This window comes from Cupressus sempervirens, chromosome 5 (genome assembly GCF_028749045.1).
Source record: "Cupressus sempervirens isolate cs-2001-9-10 chromosome 5, ASM2874904v1, whole genome shotgun sequence".
NCBI lineage: Eukaryota > Viridiplantae > Streptophyta > Pinopsida > Cupressales > Cupressaceae > Cupressus > Cupressus sempervirens.
The window spans coordinates 359,101,064-359,107,063 of record NC_143122.1 but is presented as its reverse complement, the minus strand read 5'-3'; the positions used below and the strand labels follow the sequence as shown (position 1 = coordinate 359,107,063).

General features: G+C 36.5%; 1 pseudogene; it reads right to left on the bottom strand.

Annotated features, from left to right (window-relative positions):
- Positions 1-4,153: 4,153 nt before the first annotated feature.
- The window catches only part of LOC149556213 (glutamate--tRNA ligase, cytoplasmic-like), a 41,832-nt pseudogene continuing 39,985 nt past the window's right edge, over positions 4,154-6,000 (bottom strand).

Genomic DNA, 6,000 nt, shown 5'->3' with positions numbered 1-6,000 from the left:
AGTAACACAAATTACTTATCAGATAGATTTAATTCCAGGAGCTAGTTCTCCTAACAAGGCTACTCACAGGATGACTGCTACTAAAATTGAGGAGCTAAATAGATAGGTTCAAGAACTATTAAGGAAGGGCTTGATTCAAGAGAGCCTGAGTCCATGTGTAGTACCTACAGTACTAGCACCAAAGAAGGATGGAGAGTGGAGGATGTGTACAGACTCTCGAGCTATCAATAGTATAACCATCAAGTATCGGTTTCCTTTGACAAGAATGGATGATCTTATGGACTGCTTGAGTGGAGCTTAGTACTTCACAAAGATAGATCTCAAGAGTGGCTATCATCAGCTATGGATACGAGAAGGAGATGAGTGGAAAATAGTCTTCAAGACCAATGAGGGTCTTTATGAGTGGTTAGTCATGCCCTTTGGATTGACGAATGCCCCACGAACCTTCATGCGGCTTATGAATGAGGTACTTAAGAAGTTCTTGGAAAAATTTGTTATTGTCTATTTGGATGATATTTTAATTTTCAGTAAGACTTTGAAAGAACATTTATTGCATATTCATAGTGTCCTTGAAAGGTTAAGGGAAGAGAAACTGTTAATTAATCTGAAGAAGTGTATCTTTGCAAAAAGGGAGTTAGTCTATTTGGGGTTTGTTATATCACCTATATGTCTCAAAATGGATCCAGAGAAGGTAAAAGCCATCTTGGAATGGCCTAATCCAAGGTCTGCTATTGAGGTAAGATCATTTTAGGACCTGGTTAGCTTTTACAGAAAGTTCATTAAGAATTTCAATGGCATATGTGCACCCCTAACTGACACAATAAGAGGGGATAGAAAAGAGTTCAAATGGACTACGGTAGCTGTGAGAAGTTTTGAATTGCTAAAGAAGAAAGTGATAGAACAACCTGTGTTGGCACTTCCAGATTTTAGAAAGGTGTTCTAGGTGGATTGTGATACCAGTGGCAGTGCTATTGGCACAGTATTAAGCCAAGAAGGTAAGCCTATTGCATATTTTAGTGAAAAATTGAATGATATGAAAAAGAAGTATTCTGTTTATGATCAAGAGTTCTATGCAATAGTTCAGGCCTTAAAGAAATGGAGGCATTTTTTATTGCTAAAGGAATTTGTTTTGTATACTAATCATCAGGCATTACAGTACCTAAATAGCAAAGTTAAATTGAATCAGAGGCATATGAAGTGGGTAGAATTCTTGCAGAGCTATACATTTTTGTTGAAGCATAGAAGTTGGAAATCTAACAAGGTTGCAGATGCACTAAGTAGGAGACAGTTGTTGCTTATAGTAATGTAGGTTGAAGTAGTTGGGTTTGATGAACTCAAGAATCTGTACCCTAAGGATCCTGATTTTTCTGAAGCATGGAAAGCTTGTAAAGAGCCTATTGTTGTAGAGAGAACCAAGTGGCTAGACTATTTGATTCAGGATGGTATGTTGTTCAAGGGTAGTCAATTATGCATTCCAAGGAGTTCCATGAGGGAATATCTGATTAAGGAGAAACACAATGGGGGGATGGTAGGACATTTTGGTCAAGATAAGACCATTGCCATTCTTAGAGAACATTATTTTTGGCCTCAGATTTCACAGGATGTGAAGAAGTTTGTACAGAGTTGTCAAGTTGCCAAGGGATTTAGTCACAATACTAGACTATATCAGCCATTGACTATTCCATCAAAGCCATGGGAAGATATAAGTATGGATTTTGTTCTTGGATTGCCAAGGATACAAAGGGATAATGACTCAGTATTTGTGGTGGTTGATAGGTTCTCCAAAATGGCACATTTCATTCCATGCTGCAAAACTCATGATGTTGTCCATATTGCAGACTTGTTTTTCAGAGAGGTGGTAAGACTACATGGTCTCCCAAGGAGTATAGTTTCTGATAGAGATACTAAATTTGTGGGGTATTTCTAGAGAACATTATGGAAGAAGTTGAGAACAGACTTGAAATTCAGTTCCACACATCACCTGTTGACTGACAGCTAAACATAAGTGGTAAACAGAAGTCTGGGAAATTTGCTGAGATGCTTAGTTGGGGATAAGCCCAAGGGGTGGGATGTGATTCTACCACAATCAGAGTTTTCTTACAATAACTCTATAAATAGGAGTACAGGTAAATCACCATTCCAAATCATATATGGAAGTAGCCCAAGGACTGCACCAAAATTGAGGAAGATAGAGCAAGGGGAGAGGACAAGTGCTGAAGCCGAAGAATTTATTGAACATATCAAGTGTCTACATGAGGAGGTCCAGGAACACATTACCAAGATGAACCAACAATATAAAGCTAGGGCTAATCAAAGGAGAAGACATAATGAGTTCCAAGTAGGGGATCTAGTCATGGTACACTTAAGAAAAGAAAGATTTCCAAGCGGTACTTACAACAAGCTAAAGATGAAGAAAAATTTGGCCCTTGCAAAATTTTGAAGAAACATGACTCAGGAAATGCATATGAAGAAGATTTGCCAGAAGGAATTCACATTTCTCCTATTTTCAACATTGTAGACTTAACAGAGTATCATGATGATGGTGCAAACGAGGAGCTGATGGTAGAGCCATGTCCAATTCCTACTTCTAAGAAGGAGGAGATAGAGGAGATTCTGGATATTCATGTGGGTAGGAGTACCAGAAATAGGTAGTATGAAGAGTATCTAATCAAGTGGAAAGGCCAACCGATAGAGGACTCAACTTGGATGTCAGCAGCTGAGGTTTCCCATTTGGGATTTCCTCTGCCATTCATAAAGTGATAGGGTCACTTTTCAATCTACCCTGGGTGTCTGATGTAGGAGCATCTAGAGGTATAAGGGAAATCCTATATCACCCAAAAAAATTTAATTCGACTTAGTTTCTATTTTATGTGTTTTCATTTCTGAATACCCATTTGGGTCAAATAAAGGTTCCAACTCTCATAGTTCCACTATCAGTTTTTTGGGTTACAGTTTTTAATCACCTTGGGATATGTGTAAATGCTAGAAAAATAGGAGTATGTAATTGAGCTACCATTTTGGTGAACTAGAAGGTGTAAATTGGTTGGAAGATTATAATTGTAATTTAGATCATTCTAGAAAAAGAATCAGGTCGAAAGGCCCAACGGTTTGAAAGTTATTGCAATTTTTTTAGTTTTTAGAGGCCTCCTAAGAATGCTTCAAAGTTAGGTTAGGGGCATTAAATGACCTTGAATAGGGCCAAAAAATGAGGGATGAGAAAAGCTCCTCCATAGGGCTATAGAATGCTTCAAGAGCTTTTCAAAAATGCAAATGGTTCGTCAATTGGAGCTATGGTTCAAAAGTTATGCCTCCCAAAAGTTCGGTTACCATTTTTGGATTCTTCTAATTTTGTGCCAACTTCTAATGCAACTTATAGAGCCTTCTATTTGGTCGGTGGATGTCAACTAGCAGTTTCTAGAATGTATTCCTAATCCTTAACTCTCTGGGGTCTATTTAAGAACATTTCTAGCATTGTAAAAGGTAGTTCAGAGTGGAGTTTGAGAGAAGGTACTGGGTGAAGAACTTATCTCTAGATTTATGCTATTGTAAGCCCATAGGGCATGTTTTGGAGTCTGTTTCTCTGCACTAATTGTACTATCATATTTTCACAGTTAATAAAATTTTCCCTTTTCTATTGTGTTCATTATGTGCTTGGGTTGTGTCCCCATCACTTGGAGAAGGGGGATTTGGCTCTGTTTACAAGGTAACATAACTCTAACCGACCACATTAAATATGCTATTAAATTGAACCAAGTTACTTCTTTGTTCTCAACTGAATAACAATCTATAGACTATTTCATAGAGAATGAAAGGGTGGGAATATGTCCTGAAGTCACACAAAGCAAGCGTTTTAATTTTGAATTTTAGGACTTTCATATATTATTAGAATACACTCTTGTACAATTGCTTGAAGTGTAAATTCTCAAATGTTCACCGGTATATGTTCTGCAAATACCTTCCCATACAAAATAATTTAGAACATTGATAGTTTTGAGAGCTCTCCTGCCAGTGTGTATGTGACACAGAGCCAAATTGGACATCTTTGTTCGAATAGATTGCTAAAAGCTATATCAATAGCTTGTAATGAGAGTCATATTTGGACATCAATGTAAAATACCAACACAATGTATAGAAACATATGTAAATTCATCCATTATTGACCATAAAGGTTTTGAGTCCGTGAAAAATATACCTTCTTTTAAGTAATCAAATGGCCAACTTCAGGAAGTGACAAGTTGAAAAGCTCTGAAATCTCTGGTAGCCAAGTTAGCTTTAGCTTTGTTGTTTTGACTGATCCTTCAAGATGGAGCATGCCATGAAACCGTATAATAACACCCTTTGAGTCCTTCTCAATATTTTTTATTATGGCATTGCCTGAATCCATCAGTGTTACCTCTTCACCTTCTGAGACAAGAGAAGCATCAGAACTCTCCAACCAAATGTGTTTTGTGTAAGTAGTTGCTTTCTTGCCAGCACCTTAATATTTTTTATGCCTAGCCAGAATTCTGACAAAAGGTTCTTTAGGCCCATTTGTTAAGCAGAGAACAACACGATTTTCAAAAGGAGTAGTGTGTCTAGGACAAACAAGGTCAATAATTTTTTTATTCATTGTCCAAAGCCTGTCCCACTCCATTAGATTTTGATTTTTTGATTTTTTGATGCTCCTTGAAACAAAAGTGCCAAAGAAAACTTAGATTTATAATTTTAATTGGTATAGGTTATAAGAATCTGTATGAAAACTATAGAAAATTAAGTTAAAAAAAAAGGTGTTCCAAAGAAAAAGTCCAACATTTAAACTTGTGACAGAATAAATTACTTTAAGGCCTCTACTGTCAATCCCCTTCACAATGTTCCTTGCACTATTGGGAAGCGAGGATCATCCCAACCCTCCACATTTTCATTATCTACAAACAACTGTAGTTTTCACTTGCTCAAGAGAGTATAAAAAAAATTCAAATGGCTAAAATCCCACACATGTACTTTCCACAAACCCATGTCTTCTAAGACCCTATAATATTGTTCATTACAATCATGGTACTCACTTGACCGAAGAGCATGTGTGACACCTTCAATGCTATCCACATATGGGCATGTAAAATCAATATGTTGGATATATCTTGTATTTAGATCTAACATGGTGATGGGGAATAGGATTGCATCTATAATAAATAGGATCTCACAATGTTTTGTTAACATCTTGCATATCTAGCTTACCTCTTAGACAACATTGCATCCCCCTCTCAGTAGCAACAATCATTTCTTTCCACAGACAAATATTTTGCTCCATAGAGTTATTCCTATTGATGGACTCAATTCCATCCATTCTCTCTTTCTGCATCTACTTTTGAGGTGTGTCATCCACATATGCCTTCCCCTTAGATATCAATTTCTCAACCATTTCTACTAAGTACGAAAAATAATCTAAAGTGTATGTAGGTCCTTCTCCTTTAATGCCTAGTGTATCAAGGTCATTCAATATGTTCTCTACAAACTCGTTGATTTCTTTAGTAGGGTTTGTATCATCAAAGCATATAATCAAGTGCGCTTTATATGTTTGAGAAAATTATTGGTTTAAAAAACTAGCTTTTGCATGTCCAATATGAAGATATCCACTCAACTCAAGAGGAAACCGAGTACTGGATACTCTAATAGTACTGAGTTAAACCATTTAGCTAAACTTTGATATTTCTTTGACTTGCGGATACCTTCCCATCTTTGCCCCCTCCTATTTGATGACTTCTTCTATATATGTGTGCAAAAGGATAAGGAAGTCGAGCCTTTCTTATCTATTATTTACTAATTCAGTTTAATAAATATTTAATATTGGTATTTTGTAATGACTAGCACATGCACCTATAAGGTGCAACAATAATGTCAATAGTTAGATATGTTGTGTGGTATATATATTGCTCAAGTTAGATATGTTGTGTGCTATGTATCCTTCAACAATGGAGTGAAGTTTGGAGTTTTGGTTGTTGTTTTTGTTTCATTCAATTATTT